The sequence below is a fragment of the Octopus bimaculoides genome, chromosome 9, assembly GCF_046866305.1.
Source record: "Octopus bimaculoides isolate indiv1 chromosome 9, ASM4686630v1, whole genome shotgun sequence".
Classification (NCBI taxonomy): Eukaryota; Metazoa; Mollusca; class Cephalopoda; order Octopoda; family Octopodidae; genus Octopus; species Octopus bimaculoides.
Window position 1 is genome coordinate 1,822,562 of NC_142936.1, and position 24,286 is coordinate 1,846,847.

The 24,286-nt window shown below is 39.4% G+C and overlaps 1 protein-coding gene, 1 long non-coding RNA gene and 1 other non-coding gene across 7 annotated transcripts in view; 1 reads left to right on the forward strand and 2 right to left on the reverse strand.

Moving 5' to 3' along the window:
• The window catches only part of LOC106872564 (ADP-ribosylation factor 1-like 2), a 37,416-nt gene extending 23,534 nt beyond the window's left edge, over nucleotides 1–13,882 (reverse strand). Inside the window, exon 1 of one of the 4 annotated variants that reach the window (XM_089356950.1) lies at nucleotides 12,554–13,882. The gene's annotated coding sequence lies outside the window, so the exon portion shown is untranslated. Of the gene's footprint in view, nucleotides 1–7,746; nucleotides 7,818–12,549 lie in introns of those variants that run through there. The other 3 variants (XM_089356951.1, XM_089356949.1, XM_014919593.3) reach the window with 3 other exon arrangements.
• Nucleotides 5,197–10,912, forward strand: LOC128248683 (uncharacterized). 2 transcript variants are annotated; one of them, XR_016243008.1, is made up of 2 exons: nucleotides 5,197–5,287; nucleotides 10,610–10,912. It is a non-coding gene; the product is annotated as an uncharacterized LOC128248683 (long non-coding RNA). The 2 variants fall into 2 exon arrangements; XR_008264838.2 differs by lacking the exon at nucleotides 5,197–5,287 and adding an exon at nucleotides 9,827–9,965 and having other exon boundaries at nucleotides 10,610–10,747.
• A 10,319-nt stretch (nucleotides 13,883–24,201) lies between the features above and the next one.
• Trnat-agu (transfer RNA threonine (anticodon AGU)) lies at nucleotides 24,202–24,275 on the reverse strand. The gene has a single exon. It is a non-coding gene; the product is annotated as a tRNA-Thr (tRNA).
• Between the last annotated feature and the right edge of the window lie 11 nt (nucleotides 24,276–24,286).

Consider the following 24,286-nt stretch of genomic DNA (forward strand, 5'->3'; position numbering starts at 1 on the left):
ACTTTGTTCTTTCCACCCTTCTTTCTTTCGCTCCCCCTCTCTCACATTTCCTGGCCTTCCCTTCAGTCTCACCTTCCCTCCCCTTTCACTTCACTCTGTCCCTTTTCTTTCCTAGGGCTAAATAACAGTAGCATTCTTCCCTTTCATGGGACTGTCACATTAAGTTGACAACATGCTATCACTTTATCATGCTGCTACTGCATAAATCTCTCTGAGAGATTTAGAAATATATTATTTTTATGACCAAACCTGTATGCTAGTTTTGGATCTCAGATATACAAAGCTGGTGACACTGCAAGGCCTGGCCTGTGTATTACTCATGAATCTCAGACACACAAGACTGTTGATACTACCAAGCCTGTATATCATTTCTGGATCCCCCGACATTTTAACCAAGCTGTTGACACTACCAGCCTGGCCTGTCTATTACTTGTCACTCTCAAATATATTACACTGATGATACTGGCAAGTATGTATGTCATTTCTAAGTGCTAGACATGCCTAAGAGGTTTGCAATAATTGTGCATAATTGCCAAATGTAAAAGAAACCTAGTCCTGTATTAAAAACTAATGCAATGCTTCTTTGACGATATTCGGAGCATCCAGAAATTTTTGCTCACTGTACCACTTACAAGCTGCTGATAAAAACGAAAGGTGGATATGATACTGGCTGATAACGGGCTATGAATACCTGACATTTTAAGGACTAGGTGCTCATGGTAATTTCTTAGTTAAGTTTAGGGCCTTAAATTTATAAAGGGAAAGCAATGAGAGATGATGCCTGTGTCTGTTTTGTTAGCAGGATGTGAATGAAAAGAGTTGCAAACTTTGTTTATCAACAGTTTCACTTTCAGCTCTACACCATGCACCAAAAACAGGAGAAATAATAGACTGCTTTCTAATAAGTATGTAAAGTTACCTGTCTCCTCCTCCTCCTCCTCATCATCATCACCACCACCACCATCATCATTTAACATCTGCTTTCCATGCTGGCATGGGCTGGATCTTATTTTATATACACTCAGCCATTTCTTCCCATCATCATCAACATCAGCAGATTCACCATTTAACATCCATTTTCCATGCTGGCAGGAGTTGGATGGTTTGACGAGGAGCTGGCAGGGCTGGAGAGCTGTGCCAGGCTCCAGTTGTCTATTTCACCCAACACGAACCACTTTACAGAGCTTTTTATATAGTGCTGGCATGGGTGCTTTTTACATGGTGCTAACCACATAATAAAAACTAGGAAACCATGGCATTCATGCCTTTCAGAATTGAATCAGTTCACACTGAGAATTAAGACAGAATCACACATACACACACACACACAGTGGCTGTTACTGAATAATGCAGGGAAGTGGAAAACTGGGAGAGTAATTTTTCCCAAGGACATTAATCAAATAATTGAAGTAGGATTGGTTGAAGCAAAAATTGAAATCTGATCGCAGGCTTGGTTTGAATTTTTCTGGAGAACTTCAGAAGAGTAGCACGTGTCACTAATTCACAGTTGTGTGTCTGTGGTGGTGGAGGTGGTGGTGGTGGTGATGGAGGTGGTGGTGGTGGTGGAGGTGGTGGTGGTGGTGGTGGGGTAATAATAATTTACATTATTTTACTTGTCATGTTATTCCTTTTAATCTCATTCTGTGGGGTTGAAATCAAAGACAGTCAAAATTTTGAACACCATGAAGCACCTTTGGGTGATATGGGTGGAAAGAATTTTAACCAAAGATCAAAATCAAAGACAACCACAAAACATTTTGAAAAACACAATGAAGGGTTTTAAGATTTATATAATTTAGTGGGAGGCATGGTTAGGGTTAGGGTAAGAGGATTGATTTGCAACGATGTGGTTTTAGGTTCAATCCTACTGTACAGCAATATGTTGGGCAAGTGTCTTCAACTTTAGCCCTGGGTTGACTAATATCATGTGAATGGATTTAGTAGATGGTAACACTGTGTGTGAGTGTGTGTATATATATATATATTTATCATCATCATCATCATCATCATCAAGCTCTTGTACATTCATCATCATCATCATCATCGTTTAACGTCCGCTTTCCATGCTAGCATGGGTTGGACGATTTGACTGAGGACTGGTGAAACCGGATGGCAACACCAGGCTCCAATCTAATTTGGCAGAGTTTCTACAGCTGGATGCCCTTCCTAACGCCAACCACTCAGAGAGTGTAGTGGGTGCTTTTACGTGTCACCCGCACGAAAACGGCCACGCTCGAAATGGTGTGTTTTATGTGCCACCCGCACAAGCCAGTCCAGGGGCACTGGCAACGATCTCACTCGAAAATCCTACGGGAGCCAGTCAGGCGGTACTGGCAACGGCCACGCTCAAAATGGTGCATCTCATGTGCCACCCGCACAAGAGCCAGTCCAGGGGCACTGGCAACGATCTTACTTGGCTTGCCGGGTCTTCTCACGCACAGCACATTTCCAAAGGTCTCGGTCAGTAGTCATCGCCTCGGTGAGGCCCAATGTACGAAGGTCTTGCCTCACCACCTCAGCCCAGGTCTTCCTGGGCCTACCTCTTCCACGGGTTCCCTCAACTGTTAGGGTGTGGCACTTTTTCACGCAGCTATCCTCATCCATTCTCACCACATGTCCATACCAGCGCAATCGTCTCTCTTGCACACCACAACTGATGCTTCTAATGTTCAGCTTTTCTCTCAAGATACTTACACTCTGACGGGTATTCACATTGACATTACACATCCAACAGAGCATACTGGCTTCATTCCTTGCGAGCTTACGTATGTCCTCAGCAGTTACAGCCCATGTTTCACTGCCATGTAGCATGGCTGTTCGTACGCATGCGTCATACAGTCTGCCTTTTACTCTGAGTGAGAGTCCCTTTGTCGCCAGCAGGGGTAAGAGCTCTCTAAACTTTGCCCAGGCTATTCTTATTCTAGCAGCTACACTTTCAGCGCACCCACCCCCACTACTAACTTGGTCGCCCAGATAGCGGAAGCTATCGACTACCTCTAGTTTTTCACCCTGGAATGAGATAGAAGTTGTTTCCTGTTTGTTTACAGTCTTTATTGCACCTGAACATCTGCCACAAACAAAAACTAACTTGCTAGTTAACCTGCCTTTGATGTTGCTGCACCTCTTATGTGTCCATAGCTTGCACCGGGTACATCTTATAGAGTTACTACCTACTCCTTTTCTACATACTGAGCAATGCACTCCAACAGCATGACAACGCCCCAGCACACACTGCCAATGTGACCATGTGCAATCTTGAAGAACTTTGGGGGTTGGAAAGTGTTGCCTCATCCTGCCTACAGTCCAAGCCCTGCACCATCAGATTACCATGTTTTCTGAGTCATGACTAATTTCCTGTATGACTGGAGGTTCAACAAAGTGGATGAGGTCAAAAACGGGGACAAGGAGATGTCTGCCTCTAAACCAGTCAAATGGTATAAGCATGGAATTGAACCTGATGCACAACAATAAAAACAGACAAAAGAATACGATAGGATATACTGTAATGAATAGAAGCCTGGCACATATAATTTGTTTGAACAATTAATTAAAGCTTGACATACAAAAACCTTATATATTCTTTTATTCTTTAACTTCTTTCAGTCATTTAAGTGCGGCTATGCTGGAGCACCACCTGTAGTCGAACAAATCGACCCCAGGACTTATTCTTTGTAAGCCTGGTACTTATTCTATTGGGCCCTTTTGCTGAACCACTAAGTTATGGGGACATAAACACACCAGCATCAGTTCTCAAGCAATGGTGGGGGGACAAACACAGACACACATACCCAAATATATATTTATATATATACACACGACAGCCTTCTTTCAGTTTTTGTCTACCAAATCCACTCACAATCCCTGGTTGGCCCAAGGTGTCACACAGTGGAACTGAACTCGGAACTATGTGGTTAGAAAGCAAGCTTCTTACCACACAGCTATACCTACACCAATGTGAAATAAAGAGTCTTGCTCAAAGACACAATGTGCTACCAGGAATTGAACTCACGACCTTACAATCGATCATGAGCCAAATACCCTGATCACTAACCCATGCACCTTCACATGGGATGATAACAAGTCCTGGGGAATAAATATAGCCAGCCATTCTGTTAGATACCCCTATCTGACCCTTGGGTGTCATGAGGGGAATTCACACTTTTGCGAATAACCAGATCAGAGAACAGGTGAGAAGATAACCTGGAAGTTGTAGTATTTCATTTACCCCCTATTCTCTTGTCAGTCTCAGAGTCCCTGAGTAAAGCTTGTGGCCTGCTCTGCTTTTTTTCCTGAGACTAAGTTACACACACACACACACACACACACACATGTATCTCTTACAAGACCTTGTACCTTGAGATGCTCTGGCATCGAGTTACAACCATCTCTTATCTTCTTTCCAACCATTCCTACCCACCCTCATAATGCAGGGTAGCCATGCATCTCCTTTATAGCAATACACCTGGGTCTGTCCCTTTATCATATCCCCCACTTTGTTGAGGGGGACATTTTCCTTTTTGTTGTCCCTGCTTGTGTTGGTGACAGAGGCATAAAAGTACCCAGTGTACACAGTAAAATAGTCAGTGAAATGGTTGGCATCCAGCCATCCAGCCATAGAAGCTGGTTGCCAAAGCAGACATTAGAGCTTGATGCAGCCCTGCAGCACACTGGATCCTGTAAAACTATCCAACCCATGCCAGCACAGAAAACAGACGTTAAATGATAATCACACACACACACACCCATACATATACAATATATATATATATATATATATACACATATTATAGACAGACAGACAGGCAGAAAGATAGATAGATAGATAGATAGATAGATAGATAGATAGATAGATAGATAGATAGATAGATAGATGGGTAGATAGATAGATAGATAGATAGATAGATAGATAGATAGATAGATAGATAGATAGATAGATGGGTAGATAGATAGATAGATAGATAGACAGACAGACAGATAGATAGATAGATAGATAGATAGATAGATAGATAGATAGATAGAGGCATGGCTGTGTGGTTAAGACTCTCGCTTTTCAACTACGGGGTTTTTGGTTCGGTTCCACGGGACGGCACCTTCGGCAAATATCTTTTACTATTGGCTGCCAATACCTGTGAGTGGATTTGGTAGACGAAAGCTGTGAGCAATTGTAGAGATGTATGGGTGTTTGTCTTTGCCCCCCCCCCCCGCCCTACTTCAACCGCTTGACAACCTTGTGTCAGCTTGTTCGACTAAACCTTTCGAGTTGATACTCCATCATGGGCGCAGTCCGGTGAGTAAAACAAGATACGCTTTACACACACACACACACACACACACAAATTGACGTGTTGCCAAAAGCACGAAGACGACCACACCTACGATGATGACAAAGGAGGAAGAGGGGAGGCGCAGTGGGAGGACATATAGGGAAAGAGGAGGAGAAGGTTATGAGTAAAGAAGGGAAAAGAAGTGTAAATTTCAATTGAATGACAATGAGACAGAGTATTAGCCACGATCAAGCGGACATGTGGTCGAAGTCGCTCCAATTGTGACCATCTCGTCTTATTTCAGACATACAATATCTAGTATTACATTATACAACATGTTTTTTTCTTTTTAAAGTAGTAAGACGGGATTTACGAGGAGATTTAGTTGTTATTTCTAACAGGTCGAGCGACCACGTAGAGACTTCCTTGTCGACCCGAATGTTGAAAACAGTTTTGACTTTCGTGCTTCGCCGGCAGATTTGTTACAGCGTCGAGGAAATGCTTTGTGGAATTTCTTCCAGTTCTTTATGTTCTAAGTTCAAATACAAGCTGGATCGATAAAGAAAAGTACCAACCAAGTAATGGCAAAGGGTATTGATTAAACCCCTCCCCTCGAAATCTGTGCCTAATTCAGAAACAAAAGGGATTTCGTTCTATGACTCGACTGGTGACTTATTACACACACACACTCTCTCTCTCACCCACACGTTATGTATATATACGTGTAAATGTGCCGAGGAATTGTGCGTGTATGTGTATGAATGAATGAAGAAATTTTTGAGGCAGTAGATTCATTATAAATGGTTTCTCGGAGTTCCCCACCCCCCGTCAGTGATCTGCCTTTACTAAGGAATCATGTCGCAGACTAGACTTTTAAAATTGCTTGTAAATTTTCCTTGAACTTTTCTCTGAGTTACGTATGTTTGTATCTATGTCTGTATGTAAGGGTGTAACTATACAATTGTTTCCCAGCCAACACCTATGCATATGTCCGTCCAAAGCTGACAAACTCAGACCGTCGCTACTCATTATTTCATAAACTTGTTGCCTGAAAAATCGCACCTAATAAACTCGACTGCATAAATTGAATACTTCCTTGAATTTCGTCCACCTCTCGTTTGTACATCCAAAAGAACATATTTGTACTCGTTTAACGGCTAATATATATATATATATATATATATATATATATATATATATATATATATACCGGAGTAAGCACATATATGCGAAACAAGAAGGGAAAAAAAAGAGTACTCAAATACCAGAGGTAGAGTAATATGCTTTATTGAAAAGCAGCAGAAATATCGCAAAAACTGTTACTCAGAGTTTCACGTTCCCGTTCGTCGGACAGTTTTGTTTAGAATCTAACAAAACTGTCCGACGAACGGGAACGTGAAACTTTGAATAACAGTTTTTGTGATATTTCTGTTGCTTTTCAATAAAGTATATATATATATATATATATATATATATATATATATATATATATATATATATATATATATATATATATATATATATATATATAGAGAGAGAGAGAGAGAGAGAGAGAGAGAGAGATACATCTATTTATTTATTAATGTTGGTTTTTATGTTCCGAAAACTCTTTTACATTAATCTGATGGGTGACTCCATACTTTTGTAGAGTACAAATTTATTATTCTTCGGACAATATGCGTGTGTGTGTGTGTCATCGGACAATATGTGGGTGGGCACAGAATAGAAAATAACTATAACCACAACAGAAAAAAGTTAGCCTTGTGACTAATCAAACGAAATCAATAGAGAATTTGATATGACTACAACGTACAACTTAGAATTTCAACAGACATTTTCTTTTTCAAATCTCCGAAAGAAACTCCGATCTAAACAGCAATGTCTAAGGTTATTTATTATTGCTTTGCCCCATGTCAGTTTTACAGGCATATGACCTCGTCAACGACGTTACAACTGTGACTCTCCAGTTTTACTTGTATATTGTCCTCTGTGTAATTTTTTTTTGAAGAAAAGTTGAGTACGATTTGAGAAAGATTTGGCTACTATTTCTAGCAGGGTCAATGAACACGCAGTGGGCTCCCTTATTGATTTAATATTTTAAATGAAATTTTGTAGTTACGTTTATGAAGATGTAGATGAAATTGTTTCTTTTTAATTATTTTTATTCAGAGAAAAAAGTAACTGTACAAGATTCCATTGGAAAATATGCATTATTAATAAAGTTATGAGGAAACAAATACGATGGATAAAGATGGCAATAAATTGTCGTTTGGACGGCTAAACTTTTTAGTTGGGTTGTATTGTAGTCGCTGCAGTTACTTGGAAATACTTATTTAAAAACTTTGAAATGATGTCTTATAGTAGTGTTAATTAATTTCGACGTGTATTGTAGAAAGAGAGAGGGGGAGAGAGAGAAAGAAGGGGAGAGAGAAAGGAAGAGAGAGAGCACTCCTACACACTTTAAGAAAATTCCTCAACTTACTTGGCGGATGAGAGAGGGAACGACAGAGACAATAAACAGAGTCCAAACTTCACTGTAACACTGCCGACAATGACAAAACTAACGAAATATCCCAAAAGTCCTTACAATGACAAAAATTACTACGTCACCACGAAAGTACTTAGAGGTTTATTGAACGAGAAAGGAAATAAAAACGGCTTGTCAACTAGTATACGCACAATATGCACACATGCTTGTCAATTGAATGTATAAGATTATAAAGTGGGGCAGGGTATGTCATAGTAAAAGTAAAATAATCTAGCTTCTACGAAGGGTTTGGTTCAAAACTAGCCATTGGGAGTCTCTACGTGGCCGCTCGACCTGCTAGAAATAGTAACCTCAGATAAAACACTTCATTATAAAGGGGAAAAAATGTAGACTTGATTGTTTTCGATCATAGGCCTTAGCTTGATAAGGACTCATCTGGCATGTACTATATACAGATCATATACACATACATGCATATGAATATATACATCACAGAACATTTACATGTACCAACCAAACACACACATGCATGCATACAAATATACATATACAGATCATAGGTCTGTTTGATAAGGACAGACCTGGGGTTAAACGGATAAATTTAATAACCTATTTCTGTATATTTAAGAATATCAATTTTAATACCCTGAATGCAAGGAACAAGGAAGCCACTGAATATATATATATATATGTTGGTATCATATTTTTTTGTTTTATTAGTTTGACCTCGTGGTTTTAGTTTGTTTTTTTGTTTTTCCATTCGTGAATGATAATTAAGATTATGTGAGCCACGAAAGAAAAAAAAGGTTACGCACCACCGAGCCAGAACAACGCCGATAACCTATATCCCTTGTAAATCTAAAATTAGTAAATTGCCATCTTACACAGCTGTTCCTATTGATGTGTATATATGACAATCTCTTTGCTCTTTTGTTTGTCATTAGACTGCGGCCAAGCTGGGACACAGCGCTAATGGATTTACAGCCAATCAAATTGACCCTAAAGCTGGTGTTTATTGTGTCGGTCACATTTTGGTCAAATCGCTTTGTTATGAGGACGTGAACCCATACTAGGGAAAGACTTCCTTTTGTACCCTCCCCAAAACCCCACTTTATTATTATTATTTATTTATTTATTTATTATTATTTTTTTTTACAGAAACCCCCGTTTTCGGGTACGGATATTATGAATCTGAAAAAAAAAAAAAAATTGCCAATTTTTTTTTCAGATTCGTAATCTCCGTACCCGAAAACGGGGTTTCTGTAAAAAAAAAAGGGGGGGGGGGGGGGTTACAAAAGGAAGTCTTTCCCAAACTAGTAACACAGAGGCACACATGCCATGCATACATGCGATAGGCTTCTGTACATTTTCCATCCAACAAATTCACTTACAATGCACTGATCAGCTTTGGTCTGTAAGAGAGAAGACACCCAAGGTGCCACGCCAACGAGGTCAGTTAGGCTGTCCAAATAAACCCATACGATTTAGGGTTAGCTCCATTGAGTAGCACCTTGGGCAAGCGTCTTCTAGCTAACGAATGCACTGTGGTTGAATTTAGTAGGCGGAAACTGCATGGAAGCCTGTCGTATATGTATGTAAAATTGTGTATACGTGTGTGCCGGCGGACGCGCATCCTTGTATGAGTCCCACCTTCACCTCATGATAACCGGTGTTGGTTTGTTTAATGGGATCAGTAGGATAAATACCAAACTTAAAATAAGAACTGGTGTCGTGTCGACTTGTTGCATTAAATTCTTCAAGGCCGTTCCCGACTGGTACACCGCCTTCGCTGAGACATCCAAGTAAAAATACAAAAGACTGAGTGTATGTGTGTGTGTAGATAGATAGATAGATAGATAGATAGATACACAGAGTAACACCGTGTTTGTGTGTGTATTTATGTCTATATAGAGTCTGTATACGTGCTGTGTGTGGATTCTAAGTCCTTGTGCCGTTCTGCTGGACTTTGTACATATTTTAATACGACCGATGTATAAATGAAGAACGCTGTGTGTGTGTGTATTATGTATGTATGCGAGAGAGAGAGAGAGAGAGAGAGAGAGAGATAATTAAGCGTAGCTTCTCCGCCGCCACATTCAAGCATGAATATACAATTAGACAGTCACTCACATATTTTCTACCAGTCAACTAGTTTGAAAGGCGGAAGGGTGAAGTATATAACATAATTGTCACCAACTCGTAAAGTATTAAATGTGGGTACCCTTTCACTTTCTCACTAGTTCATGTACAGAACTTATGATTATATATTTATGTATATAAATAACCAGACCGAGTTATGCTTAAGGTGTCTCTGAAGGGGTGTACTGTCAAGTTGCCTCCACTAATTAGGTCTACCAAGCTGCAAGTTATAAATTGCAATTTTTTTTTTCTAATGTAATTAATTAGAAAGAATTGAAAAAATAGTATTTTAACATGTTGCCCTACTTAGAATTAAATACTTTGTTCATATTGCCTGTTGCTGTTTTAGCGTTAAACATATACAATTAAAAATAAAAGCAAGTTATATGTAATATAGTTTACGGAGTGGGGGATGACGCGAGTGAATAGAGAATTTTTAACGTTATTATTTTATATTCGGCACTTCGCAGACAATGGATGTGTCGAGAAAACGTTTTGAATTGGTTGTGCTTAGGGTATCAGGTGTCCCTTACATATACACACACACACACACACACATTCATATGCATGCACACACATATGAACTATTAGAGATACCCGGCGTTGCCCTAATGCCAGTTGCATAGAAACACGTTATAGCAATTTGCAGCAGGTTTTTTTTATTGTGGCACTTTTTTTTTATATAATTATATTTACATATAATTTTTATTATTTACAGCAAAGGGCATGTTTTTATGCCCACAAAATCAACTTCGAGATACTCAAGCTCCACAATTAACAGATACGGATTTTCTGATGGCTTAGTCCTTATGCCAGCTATAATTACAGGAGCCACTCCATTCTTCACTGTCTGGAAGATCGGCCTCTATGATAATACTTAAAGTGAAATTCATTTGCTACAGCTTGGAAGGTACGATTGCTTCATAGTCTGGAAGCCTGATAAAACCAGGAAATTCTATGTATCAGTAAAACTTGGGCAGCACTTAAATAAGTTTCAGCAACCAGGTGATTCCTGGTTCAGTCCCACTGCACCACCGCACCTTGAGCAAACGTCTTCTATTATAGCCCCGGACTGACCAATGCTTTGTGAGTTAATTTGGTAGAAACTGTGTTGGAAGCCTGTCATATATGTGGTGGAGGGTGCTGAAAAGTTCCTGGCTTTAAGGGTATTGTGAAGGGTGTGGTTGGAGGACCAACCTTCTAAGTTCTTATACAGAGCTTAGATGAACTGAAGGACCACTGCGATATGTGTGGGAATCTGAGAGGGGAATATATTGAATAAAATCATAATTAACTGATTCTCCTGTATTTTCTTTTACCCAAAGTCAGTAACTTTTCAGTACCCCCTTGTCTATGTATGTGTGTGTGTACCTTTATGTTCCTGTTTGTAACACCCTCACCAATGCTTAACAACTGGTGTTGGTTTGTTTATATCCCCATAACAGCAGGCCAGCAACAGAAACCAATAACATGGTTTAAAATGAGTACTGGAGTCAATTTAGTCAACTAAACACTTCAAGGAAGTTCTCCAGAATGGCTGCAGTCCATTAACTGAAACAAATAAATGATAAAAATAGAATGGAAACCTAAGCTGTCAGAGATTCTGAAAAGGAACTTCTGTGTAATGTCTCTTCTTCTTGGACACTATCCGAAAGGTTTGAAACTATCCTGGATTGAACCCACATAGCCATGCTTTGTAACATTTTGAACATGTCTTGGAAAGATTACTTCACAGAAGAAAGATCCATTTTTTCTTTTATCGTCTATTTGTTTCAGTCATTAGACTGTGGCCATACTGGGGCACCGTCTTGAAGAATTTTGAGTTGAAAGAATCGACCCCAGTACTTCTTTAAAACCTCGTACTTATTCTATTGGTCTTTTTTTTTTGCTGAATCATTAAGACGTAAACAAACCAACACAGGTTATCAAGTTGTAGTAGGGGACAAACTCAGACACAAAGGCAGACCCCCACACACACATAATGGGGTTTTTTTTTCCGTTTCTGTCTACCAAATCCACTCACAAGACTTTGGTTAGGGCTATACTATATATATATATATATATATATATATATATATACATATGATCCCCGTGCCGGTGGCACGTAAAAATCACCATCCGATCATGGTCGATGCCAGCCCTCTCTGGCCCCCTGTGCCAGTGGCATGTAAAAAAGCACCCACTACACTCTCGGAGTGGTTGGCGTTAGGAAGAGCATCCAGCTGTAGAAACACTTCCATATCAGACTGGAGCCTAGTGCAGCCTCTTGGCTTCCCAGACCCCAGTTGAACCGTCCAACCCATGCCGGCATTGGAAAACGGACATAAACGATGATGATGATGATGATGATATATATATATATATATATATATATATATATATATATACACTAGCAGAAATACCCGGCCTTGCTCCGGATTAAAATGACATAGATTTTTTTTTTTTGTTTTACTTGTTTCCTGAAAGGTATGAAGAAACAATATTGTGGAGCACATTTGTGTAGTTATGCCTAATTTTTTTTTTTTCATGGAAGTTGTTAACATGTTAGGAATATATAAAGTCACATCGGAATCGAAACTAAATAATAATAAGAATAATAATAATAATAATAATAATAATAATAATAATAATAAGAAGAAGAAGAAGAAGAAGAAGTACTTGCGGTTTGGATCGAAAATCAGTAAGAAGAAAAAAACTTACGTCTTTAATTAAGTAGAATAGAAAGTTGATGTGTCTTGTGTTCTATAAGATATGTTCGGTAACAACTTTGTCCAAACTTGTTGCCTCTGTTTTATGTTGTGATGTGTCGTGCTGGTGCTAGAATAAGCTGTGTTCGTCTTCAGAATGTTATTTCTCTAATAATCGTTAGAATTATTTGCTTTGTCAGTCTTTGCGATCTGCACTTCCTTTCTGTTAATGTCAACAACGATTAACGCATTTGATTCTGTTTACAGTGTTGGTTGGGCTTAAGTAATCGGTTTTGTTATTGTTGTTGCTGTCGTTGATACGGTTATCACTTGACAGATATCAAATATTGACGTAGTCGACGGTGATGATATTAATAATACATGGCAATGACAACAACTAAGAAGATGATAACGATGATGATGATGATTGGGGTTGGTGTTGAACAAGAGGAGAAGTATGAGTAAGAAGAGTGAAGAGATTGACTGTTGTAAAAGGAAGGTGGAGGAGAAAGAAGAGAAGGAGCGGACTAAAGTGGTTGTGTTGTTGTGGCACCGCAGGTAATTGTTAAAAAGTTGATAGCAGCGAGATTGTTGTAGTCGTTGGTTTTTTGTGCTGGTGAGTAATACTGCTGCCAGCCTGGATAAGTTTACCTGGCACTGTTGACAAGTCAAGAGTGACAATAACAGATTTTAGGTCATCATTTCCTGTCTTAGTTTGTTTATTATTAATTTGCTCGTTAAAGGAAGTAGAGAAACGACTCTAAAGTGGATAAAAGTTTGGAGGATGAAGTAATCCAAACGGTAGAACCAAACCAGAAAAATGATGATGACGACGATGATAAAGATGATGATGGTGATGATGATGATACAAATGCTCTTGGAAAAATCAAGCAGAAGGAACGATTCCCTCTGTTGAATTTCGTAGAATATGATTGCCTGGTTGTCTTACTTACTCCAAGGAATGTCTGAATGACTGAGATTTTCAAATGTTGTGAAAAAACCATGTGTTGCTGGTCAGAGAGCACACCTGTTCTCACGCATGGCTATCGACCTACAGACACACATTGACAAGCTTTGAGTTGAGTAATTTAACACGCTATTCTTCTGCTTGGTTTTGAAAGGAATATATACCGGTGGTTAGAAAGTACATCTGACAGGAAAGGCATGAGGGAAAAGTGACCACTCATCATCATCATCATTTAGCGTCTGTTTTCTATGCTGGCATGGGTTGGACAACTTGACAGGAGCTGGCTAGGCAGAAAGACTGAGCCAGTTCCTGCCACCTGCTTTGGCATGGTTTCTATGGCTGGAGAGCCTTACTCGTGCCAACTACTTTGCAGAGCGTACTTGGTGGCCTTTATGTGGCACCAGCAGAAATGAAGCCACCCAAGTGACTTGTAAGACAAGACCCCCCCCCCCCCTTCAACTAAGGTGGACGTGGGGGAACAGTATTAAAGATGGTGGCCTGTGCTGAGAAGTTAGAATATGAAGAGAAGGGCAGAAATAGGTGTCTTGCAGAAGAGGAAGAGATACAAGGCTACCTTAGTAGGAGGAGGAGGACAGAGAGAGGGGGAGAGGATGGTGAAGATGTGAGAGGGAGTGCACCCAAGTTAGAGGGAGGGGTGTGTAGCGAAGTGAGCCAGGGATTGGATAGGGTGAGTAGGTGGGTAAATTTGCAAGACTGCACAAGGAGAGTGGGAGGTGGAAGGGAGCGGGCACAGTTAGAGGGTAGGTGGGGAAATACGGTAAGGGGTATGTTGTGGGGTAAGAGATTCAGCATGGACATATTGTGTGAAGGTAGGTTTGTGAGGGAGAGCAGGAGATAGAGGGGAGGGGGAATACAGAGAGTGGTGAACAAGGGTGGGGGTGAGGTGTTGGGAAGGTGGGATGTGGGGGAGAGGTTTTCCAAGGCCAGATTGTGTATGGGGTGGGGGAAGGGGGCATGGACATAGAGGACATGCCTTTATGACCTTAATTTTACTTTGCTGGACAGGTCTTCTCACACCCAGCAAATCGCCAAATGTCTTGGTTCCATTGTCATCTCCTTTGTGAGGCTCAGCATCTGAAGATCACTTCTCACCACTTCATCCCACCTCTTCTTAGGTCTTCCTCTTCCACAGACTCCCTCCACATCTAGAGACTGGTACTTCTTTACACAGCTGTCTTCATCCATATACATCATATACCCATAGCAGCTCAGTTTTCTCTCTTCTACACTACGTCTGATTCCTCTTGCACTCAATTTTTCGTTCACAACACACTCTGTTGTACACGCACACTGACACTGCACATCCAGTGAAGCGTGCTGCCATCATTTCTGTCAAGCCATTGCATATCTTCTGCAGTCACAGCCCATGTTTCACTACCATGTGGCATAACTGTATGCACACAGGCATCAAACAATCAACCTTTCACTCTTAGAGAGAGGCCCTTTTTCACCAAGCTCTCTGAACTTTGCCCAACTGCTCTTATTCTAACAACTTTGCTTTCAGACTATCCTCCACTACTGCTAATTTGGTTCCCTAGGTAATGGAACCTTTCTACCATCCTTAAAGATCTCTTTGGGTATTGAATGAAATGTATTTCCAGTGTGTTCTTCATGTTTTTAGTTCCTGTATATCTTACACGCACAATGACTACTTCCTCTGATTCTGCTGCACCTCTTAGGTATATATATATGTGTGTATGAGAGGGCTTTGGACATGAAAGACAATGGGTGTACATATGTGTGTGAGAGTGTGCAACTGTGTGTTTCACTGCTCAGGTTAAAAAAAAATAATGCAGAAATTGCCAAAAAAATAGATAAAACAAAATGATTTTAATTCTCAGTTTTGTGATACTATCTCCGAAGGATTGCCATAAATTTGAATCTTGTGCTGTGCCTGTAAGGAAGGCACATAACTCTGTCTGGCTTTTCGTGACCAATTAAAATGCATTCTAAATCTGTTTCACAGTTGTGTTGTGAGCAATAACAACAGTATTCAGCAGTTAAAAATAACCAATTGAATAAAAATCAGCCGATACTGTTACGCATGAGTAATTTTTTTTTATCTTCATATTGAAAGCATGAATGACGTGTAGGGTTTTACGTACGTATTTCCACAGCTATCCCAGATGCATAACAAATATTGATTGTGGCTATACAATCATAACATGGGGGCAGGCATGGCTGTCGTTGTCGTCATCCTTTACCGTCCACTTTTCCATGCTTGCTGGGTCAGATGGAATTTGCTGAACTACATTTTCTATACTATTGGATCATCCCATAAATAATGCAGTTTTTTTTATACATCTTTTATTTTTCAAAATTAAGATAAATAAAGTTCTTTTTTAATCTAAAATATACTCTCCTTCATTTTCTACAATACTCTTCCCTCTATCTGGTAGACTAGTAAGGTCCCTCTTCCAAAATTCACTTGTCCGTAACGAAAAACACTCTTCCAGTACTGTTCTGACCTCGTCTACAGAATTCATATTTTCCCCATCCAAATGATTTTGAAGACTGCAGAATAAATGATAATGAGATGGGGCAATGCTTGGCGAATATTGTGGATGGGGCATCGTTTCCCATTCAAACTGCTCCAGCCTTTGGAATGTCATCCTCGCTGTATGTGGCCAAGCATTATCCTGATGGAAGAACACCTTTCGTCTTGAAATCAAAGATGGTCGTTTTTCTGCTGGCGCTGACTTAAGCCTCTCAAGCTGCTCACAGTAGATCTCCTTTGTTCATGTTTGGTTTGGGTTTAAAAATTCTTCACTACAGTTTTCACTTCCTCGTCACTGGACTATCATCTCTTCAGCCCCATGAAAGAGGGTTTGAGAGGCAAACATTATTCCAGTGAGAAGGAATTGAAAATTGTAGAGAAGTGGCTCAAAGAACAGTCAACAGAATTTTACGGGGCAGGGATACATGCTCTCATTTGAAGGTGGAACATTGCTATTGAGAGAAACGGTGACTATGTTGAGAAGTAGGGATGTGATCCACAGAGGACCAGCTTCATTTTGGTGTATGATACATGTTCCTTTTTACGTGCCAGTCACGTGACACCAGCGTCAGCCACATAATAAAAACAGTTTTATACATTTATCTCAAGGATTACTCCATTCTTTGGCAGAGTACAAATTTATTATTCTTTAACTGGAATAATATTGTTTTGGCCAGCTAAGCCATCATTGGACAATCTGATGATGGTTTGGCAGGCCAAAACTTCAAAGTCACTGTCAACTGTCAATGTTATTATTGTTAAAGAGTAATATATATATATATGTGTGTGTGTGCGTGTGTAAAGCCAGTGATGTTTGTAATAGTGTGAATCTTGAAGTACCTCAATATCAAATTCTTCTTAATGTTTATCAATTCAATCATAAAATCAGGAAAGTTTGTATGTGTAAGTATAGTGTATGTATGTGTTTGCATGCGTGTGTGTGTGTGTGTACTTGCTCATTTGTGTGTGTGTTTGTTCGTTTGTGTCTGTATGTGTTTGTGTGTGTGTGTATGTGTAAGAGTTAAGATCTACATACTGACGCATAACTTACAAAAATAAATAAATAAATAAAATAAAACAAGAAAAATCTCTGTGATTGTTTCATAAAATTGTGCAGTTGTCAGATTTGTGTCTCAAGGTGTAAAGAGGAACTGATAAGAGGTTTCAAATGTCAACGTTTTGGATAGACTTATCTAGAAATATTTCAGACATCAAACAATGTTTGCTGTTGTTGTTATTATTCTTAATTTTGTAATATACGAATAGTAATGTAAGTAGAGTCTCATGGCCCAGGATTCATCGAGCCTGGCTACTTGGTCCCCATGGTGTATAAGTGGCTGAGATCACCACATCCCGGGCTTTTGTATGCTTGCTCATTTGCAGCTGAGTGAATTGATGCAATGTGAGATGAAGTGTTTTGCTCAAGAACACAATGCACTGCTTGGTACAGGGATTGAAACCGCAATCTGGCAGTTGTGAGTGCAACACTCTACCACATCCACAGGCCTTACTGAGAGTGAGACCTATATTCAGCAGCAAAATTTGCATCCAGGAATCAGGAACCAAGTGCAATGCATGGAAATCTTAGCTTTTGAATTAGTTTTCTAACTTTACAACCAAAGAGGAAATACATTCTCTTATCTATTGAGTTTTATTCCTCCTGCTTGTTCCAGCAACCCTACACACACACACACACACACTATATGTGTGCTTGTGTGTTTAACAGGAGCTGGCAAACCTGAACACTGCACCATGGTCTCTCACTCTCTCCTTCTCTCTCATTCTATGTGTGTGTGTGTGTGTGTGTACATATATATATATATATATATATATTGGGTCATCTCATAAATAATGCAGTTTTTTTCAGTTGCACGAAATAAAAGTCAGAGGGGAACGAGATAAATTACCCACATCAACTTGCTATAAAAGCAAGGAAGAATTTTACTTTGTACTTATTCTTAGTGTAAGTTTTGAAGAGTGCAGTTTGATTTTAACAGTTATTTTTTCAAAGCTATGACAGAAGCGACAAAGGAACATATTCAGCCTGTTTTGTTTTATGGGTCCTATAAAGGCAACAATGCAACGGAAAGTAAGAGGAATATTAATGCAGTATATGGGGATCAGACAATAAACATAAGCCAGTGTCAATGGTGGTTCCAGAAATCCTGAGCTGGAAACCTCAGCCTAAAACATGAGCCTTGTCCTGGAAGATCTGTCGGGCTTGACAAGGATGTCTTGTAAACTCTGCTGGTACAAAGTCCATTGTAACTGTTGAGGAACTAGCAGAGAAGCTTGGATTTGGTCATTCAACCAGTCATTCAAGTCAGTGCTAGACGAAAAACGACCATCTTTGGTTTCAAGACGAAACGTGTTCTACCATCAGGATAATGATTGTTCACATACAGTGAGGATGACATTTCAAAGGCTGGAGTAGTTTGAATGGGAACCATTATCCCCACCCACCATTTTCACCAGACATTGCCCCATCTGATTATCATTTATTCTGCAGTCTTCAGAATCATTTGGATGGAAAAAAATATGAATTTTGTAAACGAGGTCAGAACAATACTGGAAGAGTGTTTTTCGTCATGGACAAGTGAATTTTGGAAGAGGTACTTGGCAAGTCTGTCAGATAGAAGGAAGAGCATTGTAGAAAACGAAGGAGAGTATATTTTAGATTAAAAAAGAAGTTTGTTCTTAATTTTGAAAAATAAAAGAAGTATAAAAAACTGCATTATTTATGGGATGACCCATCATATATATAAAATAGCTAGCTAGATAGATAGATAGACAGATAAATAGACAGATAGATAGGTACATAGGTAGGTAGATAGATAGACATGCATATATAGATATATATCCATTTAAACACACACACACACACACACACACACACACACACACACACACACATGTACACAACACACATACACACACACACATGTCTGTGTGCATGAATGTATTGACATGTGTGTATCATAATAGCAGTGCATTTCGTGAAGTGGTTGACAAATGAGTAGAGGCTTCAATAAAGTCAAGAGGACCCTTAACTTTGTCTTGTTGAGAACATAAAATCTGTCCAGGGGTGGTGTGGGGACCACAAGCACTCAGTAAAGGGGTTGGTGTTAGAAAGGGCCGGGTCAGAAATGATGGCAAAATGAAAACAGATGAAGGAGAGGTAGTTAGAGGGCCTTACTTTGAAGGGTCAACAGGGAACAAGAACTGATGTGAACTATGGTAAACTCAGAAAGAAAGGTCATGATATATATGTGTATGTATGTATGTATGTGTGTGTGTTTGTGTGTATATATACATACATACATACACACACACACACACACACACACATATATATATATATATATATATATATATATAGTTTTAGGGAAAATAACCAATTCTCAAGAACTCATCGATGTGAACTATGGTAAACTCAGAAAGAAAGGTCATGATATATATATATATGTATGTATATACATATATATATATATATCTATATCTATCTATCTGGTCTTCTTTGGTCATGAGTGGATGGCCATCATATATGTATATATATATGTGTTTGTGTGTGTATGTATGCATATATATATATATATATACACACACTCATATACATACATATGTACGTAGGTATGTATATATATATAATTTTAGGTCTTTTGCAAGTGCAGTTTATTGCCCTATGATTGAAGGGTACTCTTAAATGAGCTGGTTATGGCCTCACTTGGCTTGCCGGGTCTTTGCTTGCGAAGATCTGTTGAGGCAAGTGAAATCGTTATCATGTGTGTTGAAGCATGTTCTGTTGTGTCTGAGGAGAGTCATTCTCATTCAGTGCCAAGTGGAAATTTTACCAGTGAGTGAGTTAAATTATAAGGCACTAAAAGAAAATGACTCTCCCCAGACACAACAAAATAAATTTCATTCCTTTTCTATTTTTATTTGATTCCACATAACACCTTGGTTCAGAAGTTAAGAAATGGATTCCTTACTTTTTCATTTTTTCATTCAAAAGAATTTATATCTTTTATCCCTACATAAGTTTCACCATTGTGGCTGTTTGGAACCTTGCATTAGCAGTTGTTCATCTATTTCTACACACAGCATACATCATACAAAAGAGGTGTAAATAACGAATAGCCCAGACATAGATGTTCATTCCGCTGCCTTCCTTTCACTCCCCCTCTATCTGCCTATCTCTGTCTGTTTCTCTCTCTTTCTCTCTCTGCCAATTTGCCTCAAGATAAACTGAACATTACTCTGTTTGCTTATTATTATATTTTATCAATTAGTGCTTATCAGGTTAATTAGCCAGTTCACTTTTCTCGGCTGTTATAAATACTTCCTTGTGGTACAAAGATTAATTAGTTTTACAAATACAAAAAAAAAAAAATGAAAAACTTCTCCCTCTTTCTCTCTTCTACCCATCTCTCTCGCCTGACTTTTTCTCAGGTGAGAAGAGAAACTACTTTACATTTTTTCCTTTTTCTACAGAATAGGCTGAGAGAAGGCTATTAGAAACCGTTGCTGATGGCCTCTTCCTTTTAATTGTTAAGTTTGACCCAACATAAAGGGTTATAAGGTATTGCTTCATGTACATACAAACTTGTGTGTGTGTGTGTGAATGTACATACACATATAAGTGAGTCGTCGTCGTCGTTTAACGTCCGCTTTCCATGCTAGCATGGGTTGTGTGAGAGTATCTATCTATACTCACACATACACCCCCACCTCACCCCCATAGCTTATCCGTAAGCTATAAATGCTTAAACAATTATTAACTTTACTAAATTAGAATTCCTATGAAGGACAACCATGCAATATGAATGTTTGGAATAAAATATACAACGATATCGCGATAAACTGAGAAACCAAGAACCCCTAAGTAAGTTCAACCCTATCAGAACTAACATTTCAACGAAGGAGAACTTATACCTTCAAAAATACAAGATACAAAATGGTTGACAGTCAATAAGCAATCAAATGTATACATCCTTCATCAGCTGCCTAACAAATATCATTATGCTTTCAACATATAATAAGTTTCAAAGCTTTATCACAAGTTTTGTTCACTTGTAACTTATTTATTCAGGAAACAACTGTGAAGGATTGATAGTATGATGCATGTATATGAACTGTGATACTGGATGGTAGTAAGACATGGGCACTAAATGTAGAGGATTGTTAAGGCTGGAAAGAAATGAAGTGATATGAACCACTGGATGGTCATGGTAGATGAAGAAATATCTTGTGGAGATGGGAACTGACTGGGATACTATTTGGGTGGTTGCCTGTGATCAGGGCTGGCCCTAGGGTTTCTGGTGCCCTGGGCAAGCTGAACTTCAGTACCCTTACAAGTATAATTTTTTAAAGCTTTCACAAGGAGAAAAACTGAAAATGTAAACTAAAAAGCAGATAGCAACCCGGTAAACTGTTTGAGTTGTCAGTACCTTGAGCTGGCCCTGCCTGTGATGACCTGACAAAATACCAACAAATGGTGAGTGCAGTGACGTGCTGCAATGGTGCAGGCCTCCACACCTGACCTGACTTGGTATAAACAAGACATAGATAAGCCAAGAAAAAAACAAAACAACTGTGCATAAGAGGAATAAGCCGTAGTGTGCAAGATTGACAAATGTGTTGGTGTGAACATGTAGTGAGTATGGACCACCACCACAACAACAACAAAAACAACAACCTGCCCAAAATAGGTGAGTGGAGAAATACTAGGTAACTCATGTGGAAGAATAATCGAAGACGAAGATCAAAGAAAACATGGGCTGAGGTGATAATGGCTGATCTCTCAAGAAGTTGTTCTGGTTTCATACCTTCTCTTCCTGCCACTTTGCCAACTTTGGTGCAAATATTCTTAGTAAATGATTAAATGATGATTCCATGATAATATAAAACAGATATCACTTCTTTATCATTGTTATCAGCATTGTGTTATGGGTCATTGAAGACAGGTGTGGGGGAGAGATGGGGGTGGGGGTGGGGGTGCAGATAACATAAAGGACAGACTCTGGTTGCTGCCTCTCTTCAGGTAAGAATGGCTATCATCTTTATCTGTAATCTTGACCTTTCACCTCTGTCTCAACTACATTGTTACTATCACTGCACAATGTGAGAAAAGGAAGGAGCCTATGCTAGAAACACCAGCCAGACCTCTCTCTCTCTCATACCACAACCTACTATACTTGAAGCAAAGGCAAGATGGTCATGGCTGGAATACCTTTGATCATAGGTCCGCTTGATTGAGGTTTGCCAGCAGTTAAACAACAGCGACCATAACCCACCACCACCATGTCAGCAACAGCACCAAAACAACCTTCAACATGACCACCACTACGACCACCACTACAATCACTACCACCACACACACACACACACACACGCACACACACACACACACGCACACACACACACACACACACACACAAATGCTTAACTTTCAATCTGGATGAGCTTGGATTTTGAGAAAAAGCAATCAACCTCCTAACTCTCCCATTACAAATACAATCTGTCAGTGGAACAATAAAAATGTGCAAGACTTTTCTCAAATTTAAAACGTGACATTGTTTTCGTTATCTCCATTCCTACGATGGAGCTTTGTATCTTTGTTAGAGACCAGCTCCTTCCTCAGAAGAATTCAAATAATTAAAACAGGTGACCCATCCACCAAAGTGTTCCTAAAGGCACACTATTCACGTCCCTGCGACTCATCTCCCTAATACCCCTCCCTCCCTCCACCCACGTTCACTACCCTTTGCATTCCATTCCCCTCTGTCTCCCACCCCACTTCATTGCACACAATGTGTCTCTGATGAATCTCTCTCTAGCTCCCCCACCACCACCATAACATATCTTCGGGTTTCGGTTCGTGTAAGTTGGCACTAGGGATTTAGCATTGCTGATACTGTGCAAATCTCATTTAATGAAGGATATTTTGGCACTGAAAATATTTTGTTTTCTTCTACATATATTATTATTTGAAACAGTTCCATTTGGCTTCATGCGATTTCAATCTTCGCAGTCTTCTAACAGAAATCGAGCTCATCCAGGCTCAGATTACCGTTTTCTTCGACATAGCAACCAGCTGCCTTTTTACTAGTAGAGCTATGAACCTCTGTAGAAACTAGAGATGCTCATATTACCAATAGAAAAACTACGTATAGTTGTATTTTTTTATTGTCAACATAGTAAACCTTTTCTTATTAAAACAATATTTCTCGACACTATATTTTATGTCAGGCGAAGGGAGATAACTCAATGCTTTATATTCATTCCTATGAATTTTCAATCTTGCTTTCTCTCTAAGGCGGCGAGTTGGCAGAGACGTTAGGACGCCGGGCGAAATGCTTAGCAGTATTTCGTCTGCCCTTACTTTCTGAGTTCAAATTCCGCCGAGGTCGACTTTACCTTTCATCCTTTCGGGGTCGATAAATAAAGTACCAATTACACACTGGGGTCAATGTAATCGACTTAATCCGTTTGTCTGTCCTTGTTTACCCCCTCTATGTTTAGCCCCTTGTGGGCAATAAAGGAATAAGAAACGTTAGGACGCCGGGCGAAATGCTTAGCGGTGTTTCGTTTGTCCTTACGTTCGATTTTGCCTTTTATCCTTTCGGACTCGATAAAATAAGTACCAGTTTCGCACTGGGGTCGATGTAATCGACTTACCCATTTGTCCGAAATTGCTGGCCTTGCGCTAAAATGTGAAACCATTATAAATGTAAATATTTAAACATTTTCATCTCTGAAGGGAAGATTAAATACTCCCAAAAATGATAATTGTATATCCTTTGTAATTCAACAATGGAGTTATTCCTGGCCTTAATAAGATTAAATGAACTGAGCTTTATTAAGATTAAAACGCGTAGGTTCACACCAGTCGAAAAATCATACAGCTGACTATGTTGTGTCCCTATATGTCGTGTAACTTGGCAATCGGATTATTAGCGATCGACAAAATAAGTACTACAAGCTCTGGGGCTCGAACGTGTGCTCAGAACGGCAAAATGTCAAAAAAGTTTCAGATATGACAAGGAATATGATTGCAGAAAGTATGTAAGACGAAACCAATGCCACTTGATATTTATATATATTCAATATAAGAATATTATAAAAAAGTGCAAAAGCCAAGGCTCCAGGGGGATTCGAACCCTCGACCTCCAGTTTACTAGACTGGCGCTCTAACCATCTGAGCTATGGAGCCGCCACGAATTA